Raw genomic sequence first — 20,363 nt, 5'->3', positions numbered from 1 at the left:
TCCCTCAACCTGCTGGAGGTCCTCCCCTCACCCAGATGGTGCTGGCACTCCGGGGGGCAGAAACCTCATGCCTCATCTAAGATTCCTAGGGGTGCCATAACCAAGTACCAGAGACCGGATGGCTTAAAGCAAGAGAAGTTTATTCTCTCACTTTTTAGGAAGCTACAAGTCCAAGACTCAGCTGTCATCAGGATTGGTTCCTTCCAGAGACGCCGAGGGAGACTCTGTCCCATGTTTCTCTCCTGGCCACTGGCACCTGCCGGAAATCTTAGGCATCCCTTGGCTGGTGGCTGACGTACAAGTCCAACGTCTGCCTCCACCTTCACGTGGCCTCTATGTCTGTAGCTGCCTCTGTTTCCGAATTTCCTTCTCCTTATAAAGACATTGGATTAGAGCCACCCTAGTCCGGTATGACTTTGCCTTAACTTGATTATATCTCCAAAGGCCCTATTTTTTTTTTAACGTTTATTTATTTATTTATTTTGAGAGAGAGCACAAATGAGCTGGGGAGGGGCAGAGAGAGAGAGAGAATCCCAAAGAGACTCCAGACTGTCAGCACAGAGCCAACATGGGGCTTGAACTCACGAACCATGAGATCATGATCTGAACTCATGAACTGTGAGATCATGACCTGAGCCTAGATCAAGAGTGCAATGCTTAACCAAGTGGGCCACCCGGGGAACCCCCAAAGACCCTATTTTCAAGTAAGGTTGCATTCACAAGTTCAGGTGCATATAAGTGGGTTTTTGGTTTGTTTTGTTTTGTGTGGGTTTTTGTTATTGTTGTTGTTGTTGTTGTTTCGGAGTAGGGGGAACAATAGTCAACCCTGTGTCTACAGCTGCAAAGTAAGAAAGGAATCAGGTTGATGCTTCAGTCGGGGAGGACTCAAGTTGGAGATAATAGCAAGGTTCTTCTCTGGCCCCCGTGTTGTGACCTTCATCTTGGGATTCTAGAACTCAAGGCCCTTGGACTAGAAGGACAAGCTCCAGTCTGTGAAACCTGTGTCCACACTTTTGGAACAGCTGGAGTGGCTTACCTAGCCGGCAATAAGATCTGGGCCGTTATTATGGACGCTGAAGATTTTTGCTTGAAGGAGAGAAATCACACCCACTATCTTCTCAGTCTATAATGGAAAAAAAAAAACTGAAGTCAAATTATGCTCCTGAAGTCCAACAGTTGGGATTGGTTGAGTCAGCCCAAGAGTCCAGCCCTGGACTCCCTTCAGTGCTCTGTGTACACGACGTTTGTCTTTAATACTTAATTCTAACAATACTGTTGTCACCTATGGGTGGCTTGCAGGAATGGGAGAGACTTTATTTTTAAGTTTATTTATTTATCTTGAGAGAGAGAGAGCACATGAGAGCGCAAGTAGGGAAGGGGCAGAGAGAGAAGGAGAGAGAGAGAGAATCCCAAGAGTGCAGAGCCGCGTATTGGGCTTGAACTCACAAACGGTGAGATCGCAACCTCTGCCAAAGCCGAACGTCTAACCGACCCAGCCACCCCGACGCCCCAGGAATGGGAGAGACTGTACATCCTCTATAATCGTCATCAGCCTCCTTCACCAGCTCAAAGGCACTTCAAATTTAAAAATGTTACCATGTGGTATAGACCTGTCCTCAACCTTATGAAAGTGTGAATATAAGCATCTTTAGAAAACTCTGCAAATATCTTCAAACTATAACACACGACCAAAGCTGATGCAGTAGGCGTGACACCCGAATGTTGTGGCTTCAGTACACGACCCCTGCTCACCCCCTCCCTTTCCAACCGGATTGTCTGGCCAGCCCCTTCCAGCCTGGAATTCTAGACTCTAATGGAATAGTGGTGATGCCCACTTCTGTCTCCTCCGTGCCTAGGACATGCCAGGCTCCATGCTAAGAGCTCTGCCCAGATTATCTCACTTTTCCTTCCAAGAGCCCTTTGAAGGGAGAGTTTCTGTCCCTGCTAGTAGATGGGGAAGCTGAGGCCAAGTCCGGCCCGCAGGCATGTTCTGGGTTTCCTTAACCTGAATGTCTCTAGTGGGGCAGGCACTCCCCAGCTGTCACAGGCACTGACATTTCTGCTATAACCACATTCGCTCAAACACGGAAGAGAACGTTTTCTTTTTCTTAGCAGCGTTATTGAGATAAAAGGCACACACCCCACGATTCACTCATTGAAGGCATACGGTTCAATGGTTTTCACCATATCCGCAATGGTTTTTATTACATATTGATTGTGCAACCATCAATCACCACGGTCCATTTTAGAACATCATCGTCACCTCGTAAAGAAACCCTGTACCCTTTTAACCATCACCTCACGACCTTTCTATCCCCCTCCACCAGCCCGCAACAGTCATTAATCCACTTTCTATCTCTATAGGTTTACCTCCTCTGGGCGTTTCGTGTAAGTGGGACCAGGTAACGTGTGGCCTTTGTGTCTGACTCGTTCCATTTAGCATCGTGTTATCCGGGTTCGTCCGCACAGCTGCGTGTCTCAGCACCGCATCCCTTTTTTAGGACAGAATAATATTCCATCGTATGGATATACCGCATTTTGTTCACCCAGTCATCAGTTTGGGAGACGTTTCCTTGATCCTACACTTTCGATGGCTGTTACACGCGCTCTATCTTATTTAATCCTCATAGAAGCGCTATGAGGAAAGTGTTATTATTACCACTGTTTTACAGAGAAGGAAACTGAAGTGCGGAGAGATTGCCTAACTTGCTCAAAGTCCCCACGGCTAGTGAATACTCCTGCTCGGCCATTGCTCGGCCACGGAGTTGGTCATTCCCAGTGACACCTGCTTCCTCCTTTATCAGTCTTCCGAGGCAACACACACATACCTCAGCCCGCTCATGTATCCCTCCATGGAATCCAAATTGGTGTGCCAAGAGCCCCCCCTCTTCCTTGCCGCTTCCCCACTCCTCACCCACACCCCTATGCTGACCCCCACCCAAACTTGGCTCCTTCTCCAGCCTGCTCAATTCACTCCCTCACTCAGGAACCTTCCAGAAAACCACTTTTCAAGGCAGGCAAACCCCCTTTATTCGACAAATGACGTTTGGTCAACAAACCCCTTCAAGGGGTGTCATTTGAGCACTGTAAAATCCTCATTATTTGGGACCTCACTCATTCAATATTTGTGATCCTTTCAAGAGGCTCTGCTGGGCTAGAGTATGATTCAGTTAGCAAGCTTTTCTCCGTTGTGAATTACGAATTCATAGCGTAAACAAGAGTGCAGGAGGCATGTTTCGACAAAGTGTTTTCAAACCTCTTCAAAAATTGCGGAAACACCCAACAGAGACCCAATAGCTGAGATGCAGGCCACACACAAGTCCTACCCAGTCTTTAAACAGGTCCCCTAACCATCCAACACACAACCTTGCTAAATGGGAGAGTGGAGAGACTCTCAGTGCTCAACACACCATGACAGCCTCCCTTTAAAATCCGTGGCATATAAGACTCACTCTGATTCTCCAAACCAGTCCTGGTCCTCAGCCTCGCTTCTTCCATGGAAAATCAGATTCAGCAGAACAAGATAGTGAGCCTCAAAGTCTCTCTTGGGCCACACAGGGCTGAGAAGCATTTCAGATGGGTCTTGGGAAGGACCCGCAGGAAAGGAGTTTTGGAGAGAACTTCCAAACTTAGAGATGCCTCCTTCCGTTCACACAACCATTCATCTTCCCACAGAGAAATTGCACTTGGCTGAAAAGTCTGAGGACCGTGTGACCACCCCCCGAGACAAGCACTCTAAGCCTTCAGCCTGCCGAGTGCCAGTTGCCTTGGATCCTGTGGTCCAGCGAGTGAAGAGAGGTGGGAAAGACCAGAGTGCAGAGTCTCTGCTGACCCTAGTGTTTCCAGAGTGAAACTTTCCACTTCTTTCTAGAATCTTAGACTCCAGGCTGTCAGATATTGTGGGTTCAGGCTGCCCCACCCTATCCTGGTTTAGAAGCTAACTATTTTATTTTTTTTATTAAAAAAATTTAATGATGTTTATTGATTTTTGAGAGAAATAGAGAGAGAGAGAGTGCAAGCAGGGGAGGGGCTGAGAGAGAGAGAGAGAGAGAGACACACACACAGAGTCCAAAGCCGGCTCCAGGCTCCCAGCTGTCAGCACAGAACCTGATGCGGGGCTCAAACCCATGAACCGTGAGATCATGACCTGAGCTGAAGTTGGTCACTCAATTGACTGAGCCACCCAGGCGTCCCAAGAAGTTAACTATTTTAAAGTAACGGAGAGATTTCAATCTTCTGTAGCATTCCAGGGGATGCCTTTTATCCTGCCTACAGAGCAGTGTTAGTGACATCCTTTGGGGGTGGCCCGGGTAGGGGTGAGAGAGCAAACTCAGCCGAACACAGAGGTTTATGACCCCCTGAACCTTGGCTTCCACCAGCCCCACTGGTGTGGATTCAAGGACTAGTGGGCAGAGAAGTGGGAACTGTCTTCCCAACTGGCTTTGTAGCCGACTTCTCTCTGAGCCCGTCTCTCCTGCCACAAAATGGAACACTTGGCTGGAAGGGACTACCAACAGCTTTCAACTCATGCCCTAATTCTGATCTTTTGGTAGAGGCTGCCCAGAGAACTGTGTCCAGAAGGATTTTGAGGGTTTAGGGGAGGGCGAGAACTGGGACCAATTAGCAATGTCTAAGGAAGGAGAGTCATGGCACCAATCCCTTGTCAGATGTTGCCACTCCTGACGTTGATATCCAAAGCCTTCTTTGGCTCCAATCTCACATGATTTTATACTTTTTCTTGACTGTCACCATTTTCTTTGCCTTCCTCAAGGACCCATTTCGAGGGCCGTTCCTACTCCCTGGGAATTGACAGTGGTCTACAGACAGTTGCTTATAGGGTAGGGTTGGGCCATGCAAGTTAGGGACAAGCAAGGCCAGAGGAGGCCAGCTCTCCTCCAGCCCCTAGTGGAGTCTTTCTCTGTCTACACCGAACTGGAACCCACAGGGCACGGAGCACAGCCAATGTGGATGACCTGTTCCAAGATTACCCAATATGAGACGAATGTAGATTTGTGGCCTCTCTCCGCATGGTTTAGGCATAGAGGACTAAGAAAGCCAAGCACCATCCGAAAAAAAGTGAAAATAATTTTGAACAAGGACCGCTAATAATGGGGATAGTCTCCCTGTCTGGGAAGCGGAGGGGTTGTCGCAACGGTGCAATGAGGTAACACGTGCCAAGTGCTGCGCACAGAGCCTGGCACCAGTAATCAATACCTGATAAAAGCGATCCAGGGTTCATGGGATTATTCCCTAAGGTCACTCTTCGGTGGCGTTGGGCCCAAGGATATTAAATCTATTCCGAAACCAGCCCTCCCATCGGCAGGGCGGGAGCCCACTATCTCACCGCCGGGGCCCCGCGTTGGCCAGTTCCAATAACACGATTAGTCATTTTTCATTCCTGAGATGTCTACCCATGGGTGGGTGCCTGTGTGCATGTGTGAGTGCGTATGTGCCTTTCAGAGCAGGGGAAAATCCATATTCTCTCTCTTCTGACCGAATTAATCAAATAAATCTTCTGTAAGGAGCTGCTAAATGAATCACAGATGGCTCTGCCCTTTTACAGGTTGCAGAAAGCACCCGTTACACTTCTTTTCATTTATCAGAGGAAAAAAGATGCCCTCGTGTGCCCCTTCCCACTTGCAATAATAATCAGAACCAGTCTATTTTCCGAGGGTCCGAGACTCATTTTCCAAAAATGTGTATCAATAGATGTAACAGCGGGGAGATTATTTTGCCAAGTTCCAGCCTCCAGCACAGCAAAGGTGCCCTGGCTGGGGAGAGCGTTTATAAAACCACATTTAATAAAAGAGAGTGTTATATTAAGTATGTTTGCTAGTGTATTTAAGCATATGGTTTCCATATCGGCATAAAGATGGCAAACACATGCTTTACCTTCTTTCTAACCTTTCCTGGAGACGTCCTTTCCAGGGGGTGGTGGGACGGGAGGATTTGGGGGTGGATGTGCGTGTGTGTTTTGTTTTGCCTTTTACAACTCAGGCGCACATGGAAAAGCACCAAGGAATGTTCAGAAAACATGCGAAGACTCTGACTTTTCTATTTATGTAATTAACCCAAGAAACTTGCTTTGCGCACTTCCTTCAGTGGCCCCAACGTTCTCCCAGCGCCCCGTTGCCTCCTCCAAGGCGCTGGGGGCTGGCTGACTTTAAAGTGTGAATCAATTTCAGCTGCAAAGAACTTGAGCTCCTGGGTTTAAACGTGGTAAAGCAAGAGCCCCAGGGATGGCTGCCCGGCTTCGTGTCCGTGCGTCCCCGTTCGCCGGTGAGCCGCCGGACTCCGCGATTCGGTCTGCCCAAAGATCCCCTTTGGGTACTTGGGTTGGGTATTGGGGAGTCTATCTTTTTCCTTTACATCAGAGGCAATGGGCTGTGGCCTGTAGGCCTGGGGTCCCCAGAAAGGCAGCTGGGAAAAAGGCCTCCGGGGACCACGACCCTAAAATAGACTAAACGATCCCCTGATTTGGAGACAACCCCGGAAGCCAAAATGCCAAGCCAGGAAGGAGATTGGGTGGGGGCATCTGCAAGGGGGCCGCCCTGCCCACCCCCACCCGCCCAAACAGATTTGCCTGAGCGAGTTATAAATCTACTGGTACCATTTCTTTTTCGTCACTTGCCTAATCCTGTGCCCTTCGTTTCATGTGCTGTAATTATTAACATCTGCTTTCTGAGCCTGGGCCGCGTGGAGTTTGCAAAGGCAGTTTTCAGTCTAGAACAATGGTGACAGCTGTTTCATTTAGCCTAGGGCCAGCACTTCCTGTTCAGTCTACATCTGCCCTCCTGTGTCCAATTTCTGTTTCGGAGTTTTGTGTTTTGTTTTCTGGGTTTCCCGCCCCCCCCCCCTTCATCTGACCTTACTATACGTTTAAGAAGAATTTCTAACTTAGCACTCCAGCTAGTATTTCTAGCACATATGCTTATTAGATTGGCGAGCCAGAGAAAGATGGGAGAAATTCAGGGTTGTCTCCGGCAGCTAGCACGGTGGAGGGCAGAAGCAGAAAGGAGGGCTGACCAGGGGCCCAGGGAACCAGGCTCTAAGGAAATTCCTGGGCCTTAAGGTTGTAGAATAGGTTGACCTCTCGGGAACTCAAGACCCGGGAAAAAAAATGGGGTTAGCTTATCTGTCCCCTGGCCTGGTGTCATCTCCACAGCTTATGAGGTAAGGGGTCACCCAAATATCCTCCTGAGGGAACTGTGTTTCTGGGTGGCCACCAACACTCGCAGGCCCTTCCCCTTTGGGAACCATGCAAACTCATCAGGTGGGCCAAGATTTAGAGGCCCCGGATTCACTTTTTCCCCCTAAGTCACCAGCAGCGCAATAAAAACCCCTTCTCTTTTGCACAGGGAGGTCCGTGGGGTGCGGTAAAGGATGTGGTGTGGATAAGAGAGTGAAGGAATCCACTCGGACGGTCTGCCTGGACCCTTTTTAGCATATATGACTCCGTGTGACTAAAGATTGTGGAGCGTGTGCCCCACCCCTGGCCTTCCGTCTACCCCGCTTCTCCTAATTTCGGGTGATGCAAGCGTGGGGTCCCCAGCTCGGCTGGCATGCAGATGCCAGGTTATTATTTGAGACCCCACCCCAAGCACTGGGCTAGAGACAGACGCCAAGATCTGCGAAAGCTGCCCTCAGGCCCTGCTGGATACTGATCGCCAAATCGCGCAGAAACCAGTCTGTGCGTGGATAATAGTTTGCAGCGATGGGTCCGTGTCCTGTGGGGGCACAGGGCAGGGCCCGGGGGCCAGGGCACCGGTGTCACCCCTCCGACCAGGACTTCCTGAGTCCGCCTGGGCTTCTGCCCATCTCCGGGCATCAGGACTGGCAAAGCCCCTGGAGATCCACTGCCCACGGCCCCGTCTTTATTTTTCTCGAGAGATGGAGAAACTGAGCGCCAGAGAGGGGGAGCGCCTCCTACAGTTGCAGCTTGGTGGAGCTTGAGTGTATCAATAGAGGAACAAATGAAGGTGACTCTGTGTTGCTTCTGGAAGCTTCTGGAAGCTTCGTCAACATTTTATCTATCTATCTATCTATCTATCCATCTATTTATGAGAGAGAAAGAGAGAGCAGGCAAGGGGCAAAGGTAGAGGGAGACAGAGAATCCCAAGCAGGCTCCACACTGCCAGTGCCGAGCCCGACGTGGGGCTCGAACCCACAAACCATGAGACCGTGACCTGAGCCCAAATCTAGAGCCAGACTCAACCGACTGAGCCACCCAGGCGCCCCCTTTTTTTTCCACCATTTCTAGATGAAGTGTCTCTTTCAATCCCAGACCCTCTCTGCCCTTCTAAGCGGCTCACTTGAAAATAGCTGGGGCCCGACTGCCCCCTGGGAGCAGTGAGCGAGGTCGAGAGCTAGAGAGACCCCAGCTGTGGCTCTCAGTGCCGTAGGCACGACGGCACCGCTGCTTCTGGCTGCCAACAGAGAGCCAGCCAACTCCAGCAAGTCTGGAAGTTCGTGCTGACTTGACACCCGGGGTCAGGGAGGTTCCTGGCACGCCGTCGAGGGCCCCCATGTCTTTGCAGGGGTAAGTGGGCAGAAGGAAGAGCTCAGGTGTGAGAGAGATGGCTGAGAGGGTCCTGCCCCCCCGCCCTCCCCACCAGGTGCTGGGGGTGCGGAGCGGAGAAGGCCCAGGCCCCGGGGACCCTCACCACTCCCAACCCTTGACCGGAGCCTGGAGTGGCCGAGAGGCCTGACCCGGCAGGGATAGGGGGCACGAGGGACTTTCCTTGAGCTCTGGAATCAAAGTGGAGGATGGACCAGATGGGGCTGGGCCTGGGCCCCTTTGCCCTGCGGGAGAGCCTCTCCCCTGCGCCCGCTCTCCCTGCCCTCCAGCCCAGCCCCTTCCCCGCCTCCCCCTTCTCACTCACTCCTTTACTTCTTAAAGTTAATTGCAACTTTTTTCTCAGCGCTCTGATCTGGCTAAGCCACATCTCATTAGAAAAAGATTTAGCAGGAGCCAAAGCGGGCTGGAGAAGGAATCCCTAATCAACAGAGAAAAGATTTAGGTGTAATTGCTCTCTCCCGCCTCCCCGCACCCCCCCCCCCCCAGCCTCGATCTTTCTCTGCTCATTAATCTGAAAAGAAAGTCGCTGCCCAACGTCTCGATGTTCAAGTATCTGCTGTGGCGGCAAACACATCAAAGTGCTTTGGGTTTTTCTTTTGCAGGGGGTGTCTGTATGGAGAGCTTTGGTTGTTGGGGAAGGTGTGGGTGGGCATGTGAACCCTTCGGCTGGTCAGGCGTGTATGTGTGCGAAGCTCTTTGGTCATCGGTGTGGGTATATGAAGTGCTTTGATTACTGGATGGGTATGTGAAGCCCTTTGGATTACTGCGTGTGTGCGCGCGCGTGTGTGTGTGTGCACGTGCGCGTGTTAAGTGCTTTGGTTGTCGAGAGGTGCAGAGTAGTGCGCAGTCCCCCTTCAGTGTGTGTATGTGTGTGTGCGCTGTGCTTTGTTTGTTGGGAGGGGGGTGATTCCACAGGCGCTAGTAACCCCTCTGGTCTCTTCCTCTCGCCCCAATTAAATCCCAACAGATGTCTAAGCAGTGATACACGGCCAATGAATTTAGCAGCAGACCATCTCCCCAGGTAGGACCTTTGGGTCTTCACCCGTCCAGCGATGAAATGACAGAACCTTTTCACGCTCTTCTCCCAAATTCGGAAATGTGCTACGATGACCATGCTTTCCTTTGTAATGGGGTGGGGGGAGGGAGAGCTTTTCAGTGGGTAATTTTTTCATGGAAAAAGGACTGCATGCTCGAAGAGAAGGAAAGAGGCAGTACCACTCCGATGACGTTGAATCTCACGAGGGACGGGATCATGAAAAGTCAACCCCTCTCGTACCCCTGCCCCTGGCTCCCGCCTGAATCCCCGCCTACGAGTAATTTCCGTATCATTCCAACTACAGGCCGCGCTTGTCTGTTCCACAGCGCGGCTGTGGAATTCGCGCTTTGCTTTTCTCACTTAACAAAATATCTCAGAGATCGTTCTGATCTCTAGCAGCATGGATTGACGCGAAGGCTGTGTTTTGAATCCATAAAATTAGTTAACTGAGAAAATCATGAAGGCCCTCTTATCCTGAGCACCAGCCAAAGTGTTGGGGAGTCAGCTCTCTCCCCAGTAAAATCTACTGATAGTAGCCTGCCATGATGCTACCTCTTACCTGTATTGCCTCGTTCAGTCCTCAGCAGACCCAGGGAGGGAGTTATTCTCCCATTTGTAGATGAGGACACCGCTGCGAACGGAGCTTGGGAACGTGCTGGAGTCACACTGTAAGCGGCAGGGTCAGAATCTGAACCCAGGCAGTCGGAAGGCAGAGCTCTGGCCCTCAACCACTGCCTTCCAGAAGAAGACAAGGAACTGTCTGGGAGCTGGAGGTAAAGGGGGAGTGGCAAAGTACCCCCAAACCAATGGGAAACCAGAGCCCCAGGACCTTGGGTCTCCCACCCACTTTGGCCCAGCCCAGGCACCTGGTCCCCCTCCTGAACCCCAGGGACCAGTGTCAGGGGAATCCAGGTAGAGAGTGGTCCCATTTTCCCACCTCAGCCCCCTGTGGGTGGGCCCTTGGCTGTTTCTCTGAGCACAGCCCCTGAGCACTTGCACCCCTGACCCCGAAGAATTATCAAACGTAAATATTGGCAAAAGAGGGGGACCTCCCCTTGGAAAGACCGAGTTTCGGTTCAGGCCACCGAGTTGAGCCAGGGGCAGTGAGGCCATGTTCTAAATTGGAAAACAAGGACAGCATCTGGGCGCCATGGTGACCAGAGCCCTGGGCCCAGATCTCACAGGGGAAGGGAGGGCACAGTTCCCGTCACCTGTCACCTCGCCCTCCTCTCCGCTCTTGGTCCTGATTGGGCTTTCGTCTATTGTGCAGTTGTTATGAACACTCCTGGCAATGACACCGAGGACAAAGTGGACACGAAGATTTGCAGAGCGTGCGGAAGTCCCGTGTGTGACCCTGGAGGAAATGAATCTGGGGAGGGAAGGTTTTCAAAGGCACCAGTGACCTGCTCAGAGCAGGAAAGACCTGGGGGGTTATCACCTCCACTGCTGAGCCCAAAGGCAGACCTTCCAGGCCTGTCAGGGTCCCAGCAGATTATCCTCAGGCTCCATGAAGTCGGTCTGTCCCAGACAAGGCAGAGACACACAGGCTCTTAAAATATAGAGCCGTGTGCTCACAATGTTTATCAAGGCCGAGATCAGCACCATCCAGGGCAGTAGCCACTTGCACGTGGGGCTATTAAGCACTTGAAATGTGGCTAGTCCAAACTACCATGAGGTGTAAGTACAAAATCCACACCAGAGTGTGAAAACTTGGAGAGAAAATCAAACACGAAGTATCTTGTTAACAATTGTATATTGATTAGATATTTAAATGATAATATGTTGAATATACTGGGTCAAATGAAACCAAATAGAAAAATGAAAAATGGAGCATAAATGTACTTTGATTCACCTGATCCCTTGACCTTTTTTATTTATTTTTGAGAGAGAGAGACAGAGCGTGGGCAGGGAGGGGGCAGAGAGAGAGGGAGACACGGAATCCGAAGCAGGCTCCAGGCTCCGAGCTGTCAACACAGAGCCCGATGCGGGGCTTGAACTCGTGAAACACGAGATCATGACCTGAGCCGAAGTCGGACGCTCAACTGACTGAGCCACCCAGGCGCCCTTCCTTTATCTTTCTTTTTTAAGTGGCTACTAGAAAACTTCAGATTACGGCTGTGACTTGCATTTGTGGCTCCTGTTACATTTGTGTTAGCACGGGCCTATAACACCCCCTTTTGTGAATGTTGTTATCCCCATTTTATTGATGAACAAACTGGCTCAGCGGCTGAGTGGCTTGACCAAGAACATCGGCCAACGAGCCACAGAAGCCAGAATTCACATCACGAGAGGCCAGTGCGCCTGGCTGGAGAGGCTCCTAAATTTGATGAAACTCTTAAACTGAGATGTGTTGTTGTTTTGACAAGAGCTTATGCAGAAGTGCGTACTGCCAGCAGGGACTGAAGCCAGTTTGGAATCTGCGAGCGCAAAATAAAAGCCTGCGACTTGGTTATTGGGGTGGCCTCCCAACACGAGTCAGGGATGTTAAGGTGCAGGATACTTCTTGGTGCATAGAAGCGTGGGTGGGCTTCTCAGTTCTCCGAGTGAACTTGGGCGGCTCCCTCCCCCTCTCTGGGCCTCAGCTTCCCCATCTGCGAACGGAAGGGGCTGCATCAACTGTTCTCTGAAGTTCGTCAGGATCCACAGTGCATCTCAGCAGATGCCCCCCTCCCAGTGGCTGAGAGTGAGCTGGAGAGCAACTCACTGGGTCCTTGGGCAGGCGGTGTCTCTCTTGTGCCATCTGTGAGATGGGGACGAGGACAGCATGGGCTTCAGAGAGCTGCTCAGAGGGCTAATGAGATCATGCAGGCGGTGCCCTCCGCGCATGCCTGGTGCACGGGGAGCACCCAGTACATGCAGCTCTCGTCCTCACTGCAGCGGCATCCGGGTTGACCAGCTGGCTTGGATAGTTCTGGGTCAGCAGACGCAGATTCGCAAGCAGTGTCTGCCTGGGAGCCTCCCCCTAACCTGACTCACTCAAAGGCTGAATCTGATCAAAGGCAGGAGCACCTGATCTTGGCTTCTGAAGACTTGGTTACGGCTGCAACTCGTCTCCCTGATGACACGAGTGACGGAAGCACCCAGGAAGAGGGAGGCTTGGCGGGGGCCCAGAGGACGGTATTGCAGAGCGAGACCCAAGGTTCTTGTAACAGAGCGTCTTCTGGCACCTTCTGAGGAAGCCGGGAAACTTCCACTCCCCAGGTGCCGTGTTAATTTCTAGCGTTCCTTCTTTCCCTCGGTTGTAGTGGTCCAGCGTCACTTTTCCATCCTTTGGAGGAAGGATGTAGATCCGGGGCCACAAACCTTCTTCACCCCCATTTTCCCCCACCGTGGGAGGACTCTGACCTTGCTTGGTTCTTCTCGACAGCTGTTTTCATTTTTTTACCCTTGAATTGTGGGTAAACAGTCTCTCGTGTTAGATAAACGCTTTATCAGCTCAGCAGCTCACCCTCTACCTACAACTTCTTTCTTACAAATACAAGGCTGCATTAAGAGTAAATTAAACCGGATTTTTGTCTCCTGGCTTGTTATTTTGGATTTAATTGGGAGGAACCTGGAGTTCAAGAGTGCAGGCTCCCAGCTGTCTCTGGCGTGAATCGGCTGCCATCTGCTGGGCAATGCTGGTATGACACGGTCTCCACGCCTGGCGCCAGCGGTGAAGAAGTCCATCCGTTCAATCAGGAAACACGTATTGAGGGGGAGCCGTGTTCCAGGCATGGTTCTAGGCACTTGGGGTTCATCGGTGAACAGAACTGATACATATTTCTATTCTTCTGGAGCTTACGTTCTTGCAGGAGGTAACAGGCAATCGATGATAAACAATAAAGAATACCGTAAGTTAGAAGGGGGTGAGTGCATGGCAAAAAGAGGACAAAGTAGAACATGTAAGGGAGGTGGGAAGTGCCGGGTGGGGGAGGTGAGTTGCAATTCTAAAGGGTTTTCCTGGCCAGCCTCATTGAGAAGGTGACTTTTGAATAAAGGATGGAAGGAAGCAAAGGCATCTGCCATGGAAGTATAACAAGCCTTCCTCATAGAATGGATGTAAGTACAAAGGCCCTGGGGTAGGACTGTGCTCTGTGCATTCAGGGAGTAGTCAGGAGGCCAGGGCAGCTGAATGGAGTGAGCCAGGGAAGAGGAGTCAGAGAGGTGCTCAGAAAGGGGGAGACGAGCAAGATAGTGCAGGGGCTTGTGGGCCGTTGGTGGGGTTGACTGGCTTGGGCTACCGTCACAAAACATCATGGTGGCTTACTCAACAGACGCTTACTTCTTACAGTTCTGGAGGCTGGGAATGCCAAGAAAATAGAGTCAAGCCATGTGGGCCGCGGTGACGTGTCTGTGTGTGTGTGTGTGTGTGTGTGTGTGTGTGGTCTGTAAGTGTGTGCATGAGCGAATGTTGGAGGATGTGTTTGTGGGGGGGGTTGTGTGTGGGTATATGTGTGTAATAGGCAGCAAATACTCAGTGACTGAATGCTTCATTCTTCCTTTATTTATACCACAAGCTTGCTTCCTCAGTATGTCTGCTGGGACAGTTGAGGCTTCTGTCAAGCCCCTCAGTCTCCTTTCCCACTAGCTCGGCCCCAGACCCTGTGAGCGGGAAGGCTCTTGTCCTCTTGGCATATTTACATACAGCAGGCTGACTTCTTCCCTCAGTCCTGCAAATGTCCCTGGATATCTTGCCTCCTGCAACTTCTGCTGCTCGCCCCTCTTCTCGGGAGTGGAGCCCACCCTTCCCCTGGTTTCTTACAGAGGGGAAGACCCACCACAGCCCCGCCCAAAGGAGATGACCATCTCCCAGAACCCCAGAGTCGTGAGTGGGCTCAGTTGCCCAGCGTAGAGAGGTCAGAAGTGTTTGAGCTGTGGCAGCCAATTAGGTGGCTTTAAATCCCACACTTGCCGCTTCCCAACTTAGGGATGGGAGGCGAATTCTTTATTGTCTCCCAGCTGCTGCGCCAATGGGAAGGTCAATACTCATGGAGTAGGTGAGGGGACTAACGGGATCTTTCCCTCGTGTCCCTGGTATTTTACTGAGCACCTACAACGTGCCAGGCGCTGGTCTAGGCGCTGGAGGAACAACACTGAACTCTCAGGAAGTGTATGTTCTAGCAGGATGTCATGTTAGCTGTAATAGGATGTCAAACTTTCAAAAGCAGGTGCTCATGTTTCTAAAAGCACGTTCAGTACACTCCCGGTTGTTATAATGTGTGTGTGCGTGTGCATGTGCGTGCGTGTGTGTGTGCGTGTGCATGATACCAAGGGATAGATACTGGAGACACTAAATAACACCATTTGCATTTACTTAAAAAATACAAACCATGCTGTATAAATATTTTTAAGATGTATCTCAATAGTAATATTATTAAAACATTCACCAGAAATATAAACATTAACCACTTCAGGATAACGATCCCTGATGAGAAACAGAGGGGGGAGAAAAAGAGAATGGGATATGGAACTAGATGTTTAAGCACATCTGTAGCATTTTATTTCTCTGTAAGAAAAAACCCGAAGCAAACATGGCAAAATAATAAGGTCCATTGACTATTTCTAGATGTATTACACCATCCACTAAATGCAAATACGAGTCCTAAGTGATAGGTCCTATTTCTGATTAACCTATCAGTAAACTGAGGCTCAGAGTCATTGCACCAAACAGGAAGCTGGTAATTGAAAGAAAGTGTAATTGAATTTGAAGTCTTAGCTCACTGCATTAAACCATCCCACCTCCTGAATGCAGATGCTATCTGCTATTATTTTGTTGCGAATTTTTGTATCTGAGTTCATGAAAGATAGTGGACTGTGGTTTTCTCTTTTGATTATTAAACTGTATTTTTTAGAACAGTTTTAGCTTCACAGCAAAATTGAGTGGAAAGTACAGAGCGCTCCCATATAACCCCTGCCGGAACACATGCACGACCTCCCTCACCATCAACAACCTGCACCAGGCTGGTACGTTCGTTGAACCTACGCTGACACATCATTATTGCCCTAAGTCCACAGTTTACATCAGGGAACACTCTTAGTGTGGTATATTCTAATGACTGGTTTTACTGCCCTGAAAATCCTCTGTGCTCTGCCTATTTGCCCTCCCTCCCGTCAACCCCTGGCAGCCGCTGATCTTTTTACTGGTTCCACAGTTTGCCTTTCCAAGAATGCCATATAGTTGGACGAATACAATACGGAACCTTTTCCAGACCGGCTTCTTTCACCTGGTGATATGCATTTCAGTTTCCTCCATGTCTTTCCATGGCTTGGTAGCTCATTTCTTTTTCGTGCTGAATGGCATTCCATTGTTTGGATGCCCCCACTGTTGGTTCATCCATTCAGCTACTGGGGGCTTATTGTGGTCGCTTCCAATTTGGGACTCTTAGGAACAAAGCTGCTATAAACATCTGCATGCAGATTTTTTTGCGTGTGGACATAAGTTTTCAAGCCATTTGTGTAAATGCCAAGGGTTGCAACTGCTGGATTGTATGGTAAGGGTATGTTTCGTTTTGGAAGGAACTGTCCATCCATCTTCCAAAGTAGCTACACCATTTTTCATTCCCACCAGCAGCGAATGAGAGGTCCCGTGGCTCCACATCCTTGCAAGCGTTTTGGTGGTGTCAGTGTTTTGGATTTGGGCCATTCTAATAGATGTGTGGTAGTGTCTTGTTTTAGTCTGCATTCATGTGATGACTTATGATAAGCTATTTTTTTTCTTCTCTCTCTCTCTCTCTCTTTTTTTTTTTTTTTTTTTTTTTTTTTGCCATCTGTGTATCTTCTTTGGGAAGGTCGGTTCAGACCTTCTGCTGGTTTTTTAAAGCCAGACTGTTTGTTTTCTTATTGTTGAGTATTAGAGTTATTTGAGTAGTAGTCCCTTATCACATGGGTCTTATGCAAATATTTCCTCCCAGTCTGTAGCTTGCTTTCCTCATTCTCTTGACATTGTCATTTGCAGAGCAGAGGTTTTTAATTTTAATGACATCTAGCTTACAAATTACTTCTCTCATGAATGGTGCCTTTGGTGTTATAGCTAAAATGTCACTTCCATACCCAAGATCGTCTAGGTTTCCAGCTATGTTCATCTGCCCTTGTCTTTCTAGTTTCCTAGTGTGGAGGCTTAGATTATGGACTTCAGATATTTCTTCTTTTCTAATATATGTGTTTAATGTTATAAATTCTCTTCTAAGCACTGCCTTCCCTGCAGCCCACAGATTTGGGTAAGCTGCAGTTTCATTTTCATTTAGTTGAAAATATTTTAAAATTTCTCTTGCGATTTCTCACTTGACCCATGCGCTATTTACAAGCGTATTGTTTCGTCTCCCAGTGTTTGGGGATTTTCCAGCTATCTGTCTGTTATCGATTTCTAGCTTAATTCCATTGCGGTCTGAAAGCAGACATCGAATGCTTTCTTTTCTTTTAAATTTGCTAAAAGTGTGTTTTATGACCCAGAATGTGGTCTACTTGGTGAATGTGAGCTTGAGAAGAATGTATTCTGCTATTGTTGGAAGAACTTTCTCTAGGAAAGCCCTTGGTGTATTACTCATAGTTCTTAAAAATTCCTGGTCTGATTATTCAAACATTCCTGCTGTATCCGACTCTGGTTCTGATGCTTGTTCAGTCTCTTCAAACTGTGGTTTCTTGTGGGTTTTTTTTTTTTTTTTTGCCTGTTAATAAATAGGGCTTCAGGGATGTATTGGTAAGGCGGGGCGGGTGTAGGTTGTGGGGAAGCAGTCTTTAGCAGTCCAGGGGCATGGACTGTGAACTTCACAGGTACATCTGTCCCCACCCACCCTCGATTTAGGTGGGAAAGGATGGGATGGAGCTAAGTTGTGTGTTCCCCTTCCTTTCCACGAAGGACTGAACCAGGCTCGAGTTTAGTATTTCTCCTCACCCATGGCGATTAGGCTCTGATAAAACCCCAATAGGTTAGTCTCAAGGAAATAGCTTCTCTCCAGGGCAAGTCTCCTTAAGAACAGAACTATCTTTACAATGTTCCCTTTTTCCACCCCTCCTGCTGGAAGCACAGGGGGATTTTTCTGGGATGTTCACCGCGAGAACCTGGTGGCGCTCCTGGAGATAAAACTCACAAAACCGTGAGGGCCACCATGATGGAGCCCCCTGGAGTTTTTAATTCACAGACTGGTGTGCACTGAGCCTCCCACCCTTTGTCCGTTACACTTCCGGGTTCCTCCCCCTCAACCCCCTCACTGATTTCCCCAGAGGTTTCTGCTGGTGGGTTTCTGCCCTGGCAAACTGTGATTTTCTCTATCCTCTGGTCTGTGTCTCCAATTGGGGGGTGTGGGGGGGGGGCGCCGTGGTTTGCCCTGTGACCTCACTACTTTGATGGATCAAAGAAGAGTGGTGCATTTTTCAGTCTGTTCGGCTTTTTATTTGTTGGAATAAATTGGTACCTTCTAAACCCTTTCGTTACCAGACTGGAAACCAAAAGTCTCCTCCCTCGACTTTGCCTGGTTTGGGTACATGAGGAGAGCACTAGCTTCACTACTGGAGTTGAGGAATGTTCCCTCCTCTTCTAGTTTCTGGAAACGATGATGTAAAATTGATGTTAACTCTTTAAACGTTGGAGGAATTCTGCAGGGAAACCAGCAGAGACTGAAGATTTCTTTTTCAGGAGCTTTTTAAATTTTATAAACTCAGTTTCTTCGATGGTTAAATGCCTTTTCAGCCAGTCTATTTCATGTTGGCCGAGTTTTGGTAGTTTGTGGTATTTGAGGAGTCGTTCCATTTCTTTTAAGTGGTCATTTATGAACGTAAAGATGTTTAAAGTATCTGCTTATTATCTTTTTGATGGCTGCAGGATTCATAGCAATATCCCCGGTCTCATTTCTGATACTGGTTATCTGTGTCTTCTTTTTCTTTGTCAGTCTTGCTGGAAGTTTACCCGTTTTATTGATGTTTTTGAAGAACCAGCTTCTCATTTGATCTTTTCTGTATTTTTCCACTTACAGTTTCAATGATTTCTGCTTCTACCTTTATTATTTCCTTCCTTCTGCTGACTTAGGTTTGGTCTTCTTTTTCTTAGAAGTGAGAACTTAGGTTGCTAACTTGAGACATTTTCTCTTTTCTACTGGGAGAACTCAGTGTTATAAATTTCCCTCTCAGTTCTGCTTTAGCTGCACCCCACATAGGTTGATGTTATATTTTAGCTCCCGCTAAAGTTCTATGTATTTTGTAATTTCCTTTGAGATTTCTCTTTGACCCATGAGTTATTTAGAAGCACGCTGCTTAATTTGCAAGCAATTGTCTTGCTGTCTTTCCACTCACTGAATTTTAATAACTGTCTCTGATATTATTTTACCTTCATGAGAACCACACTTGGTCTGTTTGTTCTACTGTTATATCACTAGGGCTGAGAACAGGACAATAGTATGTGTTCAAAACATAAGGATGAATGAATGATGGAAATATTTAACCTTAAAATCAACAAAGAAAACACTAATTTGAAAAGACATGCACACCCCTATGTTCATCACAGCATTATTTACAATAGTCAAGATATGGAAGCAACCTGCTTCCATAGGTTGGATGAATGGATAAAGATGTTTTATATATATATATATATAAAACACACACACACACACACACACACACACACACACACACACACACTGGAATATTAGGCAGCCATAAAAAAGAATGAAACCTTGTCATTTGTAACAACATGGATGGATCTAGAAGGTATTGTGCTAAGTAAAATAAGTCAGACAGAGAAAGACAAATATTACATGATTTCACATATATGCGGAATCTAAAAAACAAACAAAAAATAAAAAACAACAGAAACGGTCTCATAGATAGAAGAACAAACTGATGGTTGCCAGAGGGCCAGGGGTGGAGGGATGGATGAAATAGTCATGTGAAGGGGATTAAGAGGTACAGTCTTCCAGTTTTAAAATAAATAAGACACGGGGATGTAATGTACAGTATAGGGAATGTCATCAATAATATTGTAGGGGCACCTGGGTGGCTCAGGTGTCCGACTTCGGCTCAAGTCATGATCTCACGATTCATGGGTTCGAGCCCTGCGTCTGGCTCTGTGCTGACAGCTCAGAACCTGGAGCCTGCTTCGGATTCTCTGTCTCCCTCTCTCTGCCCCTCCCCTTCTGGCTCGCTCTCTCTCTCTCTCTCTCAAAAATAAATAAACATTAAATCATATTGTAACAGTTTTGTACAGTGACAATGGTGGTGGGCTCATCGTGGTGACTATTCCATAATGTATATAAATTTCAAAACACTACATTGTACACCTGAAACTAATACAATATTGTATGTTAATTATCTTCAATAAGAAAAACAATGAAGACAAGACTAAAAGCTAAAAAAAGGGAGAGAGAGGTATCAGAACATCGATGGTGATTATCACTGGCTGAGGAAAGACAGTTTTCTTTATTTTCTTCTATCTTTCATACTTTTGGAATTCTCTGAAGCGAGCTTATACTAATCAGGAAGGGCATTAGAAAAGTGTGAGCTACTATTTCTGATCATTTTCATTCCCTGCCTGGCAGGTTATATCAGAATTCAAATTGCTGGAAAAGCTGAAGAAGACGGGCAGGGCTAAAAAGGCCCTCAGGAAGGTTCCAGAGCTGACCTGACCCACGCTCCTTTGGGGACACAGGTAAGGACCCTGCCAGCCATCACTTTTGCCGGCTTCTGAGATTCCTGCTACAATCACTCTATCATGTACATTTCACGTGACAAGGGCCCCTTTCATCCTTCTCGCCGCCCAGAGGCCCCTACGGTTCTCGT

The 20,363-nt window shown here is 48.4% G+C and overlaps 1 long non-coding RNA gene across 1 annotated transcript; it reads left to right on the top strand.

The window, feature by feature from the left end:
• Window positions 1-435: 435 nt before the first annotated feature.
• LOC113600129 (uncharacterized) lies at window positions 436-11,509 on the top strand. Its single transcript, XR_008292094.1, has 3 exons — window positions 436-8,539; window positions 9,546-10,387; window positions 10,885-11,509. It is a non-coding gene; the product is annotated as an uncharacterized LOC113600129 (long non-coding RNA).
• Window positions 11,510-20,363: the final 8,854 nt, after the last annotated feature.

Source organism: Acinonyx jubatus, chromosome D2 (assembly GCF_027475565.1).
Source record: "Acinonyx jubatus isolate Ajub_Pintada_27869175 chromosome D2, VMU_Ajub_asm_v1.0, whole genome shotgun sequence".
In the NCBI taxonomy this organism is placed as follows: Eukaryota; Metazoa; Chordata; class Mammalia; order Carnivora; family Felidae; genus Acinonyx; species Acinonyx jubatus.
Note: the sequence above shows the minus strand (reverse complement) of the source record. Positions and strands in the feature narration are given on the sequence as shown.